This window comes from Otolemur garnettii, unplaced genomic scaffold (genome assembly GCF_000181295.1).
Source record: "Otolemur garnettii isolate 467f Iridium unplaced genomic scaffold, OtoGar3 scaffold00001, whole genome shotgun sequence".
NCBI lineage: Eukaryota > Metazoa > Chordata > Mammalia > Primates > Galagidae > Otolemur > Otolemur garnettii.
Genome location: NW_003852396.1, coordinates 49,147,040 through 49,156,243, shown reverse-complemented (window position 1 = coordinate 49,156,243; position 9,204 = coordinate 49,147,040).

The following is a 9,204-nucleotide window of genomic DNA, read 5'->3' as shown; positions in this document are numbered from 1 at the left end:
GCTATAGGCGCCGAGCCACTGTTCTAAGTCTTTACTTATACTTTTTTTGTTGTCTCCCACTGTAATTCCACGAGTGGGTCCTGTTGTTACTTTACTTTCATAGGTAAACACACCAAGGCGTAAGCAGGTTAGCTGGATTGCTCAAAGTCTATGGTTAGGAAAGTGATAGAACAGGGGTTTGAAACCAGGCGACCTGCCTTAAGAGCCCACGTGACTCCCCTAGGTTGTAGGCTGTACATCCAAGTGAAAGCATGGCTGCCTCTGGGAGAGAGGCTGGGGAGGTGGGGGAAAGGCTTTTACTTTCTACTTACCAAGTGCTAGACTGTTTGCTTTCCCCTTAAATGTGTTATTGTTTTACAAATACATACTAAAAGAAAAGGCAAGGCTGGGGAAGATGAGATAACAGCATTTTTTTTTCTTTTTCGAAATGAAGGTTTTGAATCAGGAGAAGGCACTAACCCCATTATGTGAATGTAGTAAGTTATTTAGGAACCAAGCAAGTCTAGGCTAAGGGCTAGGAATTAACTGAATTCTCTTTAGAATCCTCATAAGCCACTGTAGACCAGTGGGAATATAGGTAAGCATAGAGAAAGCTCTTAGAGTAATGTAATAACTTCAAAATTATAGAGATAAGTACAAAGAGTCCAGACCCTGCAGGACAAGGCAAGGAGATGGTCAGCCAGGAGAGTGGACAGTAGGAAGCCAAGAGACCCAGCATAACTAAAGGAGTAAAATGGGATGTGATATTAAGGAAAACAGAGTCAAGGTCCCAGGAGGAAGAAAGCAGGCTTCTACCTTGGTTAGGGAGCCTCGTACAGCGTTTCTGCTGGGGCCTTGCAGAAAGATCAAGTGAGGAGGTAGAAAAAGATAGAGGAGGAGGAAATCCTGATACCACACTGAAAATTATATAACTTTGACATAGATTTTTCTCATTTGTGAGATTTTCCCTTTAAATATGCCCATGCTTCTGAGGGTGCAGGTCTCCCTTTTCAGCTCAGCAAGGAGACTTCTCAGAGGTGTGGGGATGGACTAAGGCTTTTTAACCAGTGGCTCAGGACCTTTTGCCATTCCTGCTAGAATTCCCCTATCTTGACACTCATCACACTTTTAAGTTCTTAGCTAATTTCTAGATAAGCTCCGAGAGGGCAGCACCATGGCTTTCTAGTTCACCACCATAACCCGGCATGTACCACAGGGCTTGTCACATACTAGGGACTCAATAATTATTTGTTGAATTCGTTTGCTTGAGTCGGTGAAATAAATGAATACCATTGGGAATTTGTTGCTATAGCATGTGCTGAAAATGTCAAATTCTCTTTTGGGTCTCAGTTCATAATCCTCTTGATTATCATGCTAACAGTGTTGATTGGTAGCATTTACTGAAGACTCACACCTGCTAACTCTTTCTGGTTTGAGTAAGAGAAAACCCAGCTCAGATGTTGCTTAAAACATCTACGGATGGGGTAAGGTTTGATGAAGGTGCTGCCCCATTGCAGGTGTTGACATTCCTCAGGCCGATTTACTTACAGATGCAAAACAGCTGCTGGCAGGGGCTGGGGCCTGAGTCCTCATTTATCTTTAGGAAGAGGGAGGAGCAAAAAAGGGGGACAGGCAAAGAAGGGGGGGAGGAGAGAGAGTAGTGTACTATTACACATTTCTGAGCTTTACTCTGGACTAACCAAGAGAAACACACGTGCTGATTGGCACAGCCTAGGCACCTCATCCCTGAACCAATCCGGGTAGCTGTAGGGCTGGGAATATCCTGACTGATTAGATCAATCCTGGCCTATCCCGGAGCTTGGGGTATAGGCCGCCCTGACTAAATTGCACAGCTATTTTCAAATGGGGGAAGAGGTGACAGGGTGATGAGCCAAATCGTTCATTCATCTAATCTTCACAACACCCTGTGAATTAGATCCCATGAAAAGATAGAGAAAAAAACACCTCACAGAAGCACTTTGATCAAAATCACAAAGCTAGTCACTGGCAAGCCTGAGGACCCAAATCTACGTTTGACTCCAAAGTCTGTGCACTTGGCCGCTGGAGTCTAGCGCCTCAATTCTTAGACATTGTGTGAGTCCAACCACTCCCAGCTGTGCTGAGGAAGCCCTGGGGTTAAACTCCTTTAATGGTTAAACTCCTTTAATGGTTAAACTCCTTTAATCAGGGTTGAGGACTCTCCAAAGAGCCTGGGCTATGAGGTCAGCTTCAGAGGCCTGTGAATTCTGACCTCTCTCTGGGGAGCAGCACACCCCTGCCCGGGCTCCAACGAGAGGTAGTGATAAAACCAGGACAGGAAGTCCTGTTCTTCCCTCAGTGTCATTCATCGAACAGCCACTGAGCATCTGCTCTCTGAGGACCCATCTGTCTGAATTAGAGCCTGGAACTCTGTTTCCAATGTCCTTGTCAGTCTTTCATTTTTGTCTGTTCCTTTGCTGATCACACCCAGAGGCCTTCTCCTCCTCTCCTGGCTGAACTTCTGGACTAATGTTGGTTCTTTGTCTCAGATCTGCACCCAGCCTGTTTCCTTTCTTTGGATCTAGCACCCCAGGATGGTAACATTGTCTCTTCCACGAATTTCCGTCAATTGACCATGGCGGCCTTGAGAGAGTCTGCATCTAATCTCAAAAGGGTAGTGCACCATTGTCAACTACCAAGGTCTGCCATGGGAGGAGAGGTTGGCACTGCGGCCTGCATGGCAGGAGCTGGACACCCACACGCTCCCCACAGCTTCACATTTGGGACTCGCAGAGAAAGCCGCCTGCCACTGCTCAAACAGCCGGCAAGCAGCTTTCATGAGCTTGTATAATTCCCACACTTTCTGGACCCTGCCTGCCTTTTCCAGAACTCTGAATGAGATTGAGCTGTTTTCATATTAGGTACAAGAGTGAAGTCCGGAGAGGAAGAAAAGCAGGAGTGAAGAGGCCTGGGAGGGGCCTCGGGGTCTGAACTGCGGTTTAGGACGCTCCGGTTCAGTCTAGATAAGCACTGGCTCACTCTGTGGCGCTTGGCATGTCTCTGCCCCTTGCCTGGCCTCAGTTTCCTCATGTGATGTTGGACTATCTCAGGGATTCTCAGGGAAACCCCTTCCCAGCGGTGATGTGGAAACCTGTGGGGCAGTTTTCACAATGACTAGAGGCTGCTTCTGGCAATGAGTGGGCAGGAGGGAGGGCTGCCAGGTAACCCTGCAGTAAACAGGGTGTTGCCCACAGTGAAGAACCATCCCTCGTCCTCCAACTGTCATATATCCTAGTGGACACTCACATGGGCAGAAAACTGCCCTTGGTTATAATCACCTGACTCTGGTCAGATAGGAACTAGCGCTGCTTTAAATATGAACAGACACATTATATGAATATACACATTTACCATATAAATCAAGGGAGACATGTCTTTTTCCTTGCACATCTTTTTTTTGAGACAGAGGCTCAAGCTGTCCCCCTGGGTAGAGTGCTATGACATCACAGCTCACAGCAACCTCTAACTTCTGGGCTCAAGCGATTCTCCTGCCTCCACCTCTCAAGAAGCTGGGACTACAGGCGCCCACCACAACACGCACCCGGCTATTTTTTGGTTGCAGCCATCATTGTTTGGTGGGCCTGGGCTAGATTCAATCCTGCCAGCCCAGGCGTATGTGACTGGCACCTTAGTCGCTTGAGCCACAGACGCTGAGCCTCTTGCATATCTTTGAAAACAGTTTGATTGTGGTATGTTTTTACATGCTGTAATATCCATTTGTTTTTAAGTGAAAGAGTGTTTAATCAATTCAATGATTTTGGTAAATTTGACAAAGTTGGGCAACTGCCTGCACAGTCCATTTTCAGAACATTTCCCTTGCTCTCTAAGCCCCACGTGCCTCTGTGCCGTCTAGTCCTGCTCCCGCCCAGCCCGGGCAACCGCCGACCTGCTCACTGTGTCTGTAGATTTGTCTTTTCTAGAAATCTCACATACACAGAATCATTTCATACGCAGCCTCTTTCTCTCCTCTTTCACTCAGCAGACTGTTTTTGGAGCTTTCTCCGTGTTATACCGCGTCCTGGTAGCTTGTTTCTTCTTATCACTGAATGGTGTTCCATGGCCAGAGGCCACACTTGCTCACCCCCTCGCTAGCTGATGGACGTTTGGATGGCTCCAGTTTGGGGCTCTTGGGAATAATACTGCTGTGAACAGGCTTACACAAACCTTTGTGGGGGCCTATCCTTTTATTTCTCTTGGGCATGTGCTTAGAGGTGAAATTCCGGATCCTTTGTTTTTCGTTGTTGAACCACGAGTTGTTTAAACTCTTTTGGAACTCATTTTAGAAAACCAACACTGTTTATGGTGTCTGAGTCACCAACACGACATGCCTACATCCATGTGCTCTTGCAGTCAATGATTCTTTGTACAGCTATATCCATGCTCCATCATGTATGAGTCTATGTACAGGCATACACGTGATTCTATGCATAGAATTAGGCTTCTGACTACTTTATTACGTTTCTAGTTGGGCTGTACTCAAACATTTCCATAGTAAAATATATATTATTTTACACTGACTTACTTTTCTTTTTATGTCTCCTAGAGAGGGCTGTTTAGAAAATATCCAGCCATGTAATATGAGAAGCAGTATTAATAATAGCTGGATATTTTCTAGGCAGCCCTTGCTATAACATTAAATTAATAATAATTTTTAAAAATCATGTGCATGGTTCAGTGCCTATAGCTCAGCAGTTAGAGCACCGGCCACATATACTGGAGCTTGTGGGTTTAAACCTGGCCTGGGCCTGCCAAACAATGACAACTACAACCAAAAAATAGCTGGGTGTTGTGGCGGGCCTATAGTCCCAGCTTCTTGGGAGGCTGAGGCAAGAGAATCACTTAAGCCCAAGAGTTTGAGGTTGCCGTGAGCTGTGACACCATGGCACTCTACCCAGGGCAACATAATAAGACTCTGTCTAAAAAAACAAACAAAAAAAAAACCCCAAAAACCAAAAAAATCATGTGCATATGTAGCTTATATTATTTACAAATTTAATCTCTGGACAGTAAAGGTGTTATGCTTTTTATTTATAAAAGAAGTCTTAAGACAGAATGGTAAGGACTAGTAATTTTAAGGCCCCTGAGACCTGTGAGTTTTTAAATTCTGCGCTCTGAGAGGTTTAATTAGAAAGGCAACTGGTAATCCAGATTTGAAGCCAACAGCAAATCAAAGCAATTGTCTTGCACCAGTTGCTTTGATCATCAGATCGTGGCCTAGTTCTTTTAGGCCAGAATCAGAGAGACAGTGAGGGATAAATGAACCCAAGAGAACCATCAGGAAGATGTGCGGAAGAGCTTCCAATTCCATCCCTCAGCCTTGGTTTCAGAGTGAGCCACAGCACGGACTCAGCCTGATCCAGCCAGTCAGACCCATAAAGTCCAGTCCCACATTCTTCAAACACGAAAAGGGAGGCCTGGACAAGGGGATGTGGGCAGGGGCCTGAGGCAGCCACACAGCCAGACCTGGTCTGAGCCGTCCTGGGAGCCTGAGAATCAGTTGTGCTTCCGTCAGATATTTTGTACTCACAGACTGAGCCCAGTGAGGCAAAGGCCGAGACAGACAACAGGCAAGGCTCAGCATCCCTTGTCCAAGTGGTCAGCTGCGGCCCAAACCTGCCTCCCCTCCAGTCCACCCAACTCATTTTCCCAGGTGTGCAGGCAGCATTCACCTTTGTCACTCAAACAAACGTTCCTGGGAGGTCTCACCACCTCCACCCACTTAAGGTGGTTTATCAAAACATGCAGGTGGAGTCCAGTGGAGTCCTGGAAAAGGAAATTACCTCTGGCCCGTGAAGATGCTTTCTTACCCCTTCTTATGGGGTTTGGACATGGTTGATTGGCCTTTTGAGCTGGCTCTGCATGGCCAGGGTCGTCCTACTCTCCAGGCTACCTGACCAGATAAGGAAGAAAGGAACGCTTGGAGCAGTAAGTCTGACCTAGCAGATCCAGCTAGCCAGGTAGAAAGGTGTGGTGTGGTGAGCAAGCGTGGCCCTGTGGCCCTGCAGACCTCTGAGATAAATCATTTGCAGACAGGGAACCCGAAGGTTGCGCTCAGCATCCTCTCCCCACCCTCCCAGCCCTGGAGGAGGGCAGCAAGTGTTGCGGGATGGGGGTGGTCAGGGTTCAGGGCTGATGCTTTGCCACCCCCGTAAGGTCATCATATCAGCCCGGTTTTAGATTCAAGATTTTTTTTTCAAACTCAGACCTTGGCAATTCGTCAATGCACGTGCCAGTTATCTGCAAAGAAAGTGTGCTTCCAAAGGGGCCACTGGTACCTACGGGTCTGAAGGTGCACTGAGCCATGGCAGCTGGTCACAACACCATGTGTACTGGGCAGGGACCCAGGCGGAGACCAGGCCAAGCCAGGGGTCCTGTGTGTGCTCCTGGAAAGGAGCCCTGGCAGATGTAGGAGAAGGTGGACTTAGAGAAAAAGAGAGAAAACAGATAGCAGAAGACAGAGATGGGGGAGAGAGAGAGGAAACTGGGAGAGGAAGGAAAGGGAAAAAAAAGGAAAGAACAGATTAAAGCAGCAGAGGAGGACAGTGGGAAGGAGACTACCATTTGGATCTTTGTTTTGTGGAATCTATGAGGAAATTTGACCCCCAGTGTTGGAAGTGGGGCTTAAGAGAAGTGGGTCATGGGACAGATGCCTCCTGAGTAGATCAATGCCCTCCCTGGGGTGAGTTCTCACTCTTTCTAGTTCTCTTGAGTGGCTGGTAAAAAGAGCCTGGCCCCTCCCCCACTCCTTGCTCACCATGCATCTCTGCACACAGCCCCTGCTCCCCCTTCCTGCACTGTCTGCAGGAGTGGAAGCAGCCTGAGGTCCCCCCAGAAGCTGAGCTGAGTTGATGCCTTTCTTCTCACGTAGCTTACAGAGCTGTGAGCCAAATCAAACCTCTTTTCTTTACAAATGATGCAACCTCCGGTATTGCTTTATAGCAACACAAATGGATTACAAGGAAAGACAATGAAAGGCAAGATAGGGGAAGGGGATCCCGCCGAGAAGGGAGAAAGGCAGGGCTGGAGTGAGAAGGGCTGTGAAGAGAAAGAGAGAGAAAAGGCTGGGCCCGTCCCTGCTGAGGCCTGGCCTTGGGGGGTAAGGTCTCTTTTCCTGAAAGGCAGGCTGACTTTGCACACATTCCATCATCTGTCTGCTACCCACATGCCAGGCCAACCTCTCTTCCAAGGTTCTGGACCATCCCAGGCTGTGAGCACCTTTTCTAGAACTGCATATTAAAGGCCTCCGGGAAGCAGGAGCCCAGACTGGTGTCCCTGTGTCCTCCGGCAGGCATGGTGTTATCAAGGAGTCACCTGCAGGTGCATGGGCCTCTAGCATGACCACAGGCCCAGGTGTTCACACAGAGGCCCAGCTGTCTGTAGTGAGGACCCAAGCCGTGCACTGAGCCCAGGGAACCATACAGAACTCCTGAGGCCTGCACGGCAGGCTGAGCATTCACAGAAGCTCAGTGCTCTCAGGCAGCCCCACATAGGTGTGTGCTATATCACGGGGCCGGGGCCAGGGCCAGGCTCTGACCTTCATTGTCCCCATGGTAAGTTCCAAAGCTAGACTGAGGATTTGGGGGTATGAGCAGCATTTGGATGTTTCTGTGCAGCTTCCTTTGCGTTTGGGCTCGGGCCCCAGCTTGACAGCAGTGTAAGGGTTGGGCACCCAGTGTGGGCCAGAAGAGGAGGGCAGGGAAGAGGCAGGAACTCAATAGCACCAGCTCTATCTCAAGGACCAGCCAGACGGAAAGGCCATGCCTGCTGGAAAGGCTGGGCCTGAACAATCTGTCGTCTCCTACTGCTCACTACATGCCCAGAATCATACTCCTGTGTTTATGGTGGAGGAATCACTGGCTGTGGAACAATTACTATGTTGCAAACCAGCATCCCCACTTGAGAGAAAAAATTAAATTCAAGTGCTGGGGAGGGAGGAGGAAGTAGGATTGATAAACTCTCACCTGATGGGTGTAATGCAGGGGTGTATAGCACACCCCTGGGTGAAGGGCTCAGCTACAACTTGACCTTTACCTAACAAACACAAACAATGTAACCTAATCATTTGTGCCTCAGATTAATCTGAGAATTTTTTAAGAAGCATTGTGGCTGGGAAGTGAGAAGAAAAACAAATAAGCACACTTTGAAATCTGCCTTCTTTAGGGCTTCTGCAGCACATTTCTCAGGTGTGGGGCCACCCAGTGCTCCAGGGTCCTGCTGGGAAGCTGCTGGATTACCGACATTTAAAAAAGAAAAAAAGCCAGTCAGCCTGGCTCAGATAAGAGGAACACATCTAGCCCCAGGAAGCCAGGAGTGTGTGCCTTGCAAGCAAATGGCAGTGCCTGCCTGAGCATAAGAAAAGCTGAATTCAAGGCTTTAAAACAGTGAGATGATCACACTTCCTGCTTTTAAGAAATGGAGCGCGATGAGGTTGTCTTTAACTTAGCTATTTGCACACACTTTGCAGAGCAAGGCAGGATAGCAGGAGGTCATGAGCACAGCCTTTGGAGTCAAGCTACCTCTGTTGCCCTTGCCCTTCTATCTCTGCAACCCTCTGAGCTTCAGTTGCTGGTCTGAAGCTCTAGAGAGCTGTTGTGAAGATTAAGAGATCTGTGGAAAGTGCTCAGAACAGGATCAGGGACATGGTACACGTTCCACCAAATGTCAGTGGTTACTAAGTGCTCAGCTACCAATTAGCACATGCAGCAGCTGATTTATGAAGTAGCTAATTTTTATAATAGAATTGCAATACTTGAATAGGATGTGTATAATATAATAGAGCTGTACACGAGCCCAGTTACCCAATTCCTTTACCTTCCTTGTGTTCTAGCTTGACATGTTCTAGCCATGTCAAGATGTGTTTCTATTCCACGGCATTAAATCAGGCAAGATCCAAATAAATCATCTTATCTAGATCATTTACTTTTTAAAAAATGTACAATTCAATGACGTTTTAGTATATTTACAGAGTTGATCAACCACTGCCATAATCTGAGTGGTTTCCGTCACCCCCAAAAGAAGCCCCAGACCCATCTGCAGTCACCCCGTTTCTCCTGAGCCCTTCCTCTTGGTCTCAGGCAACTGCTAACCCACTCTCTGCATCTACAGATTTACTGAGTACCAGCTGGATTCCTTCACTTAGACTATTATTTTCAAGGTCATCTTCAGTTGGCAGACACTTGAATTTCC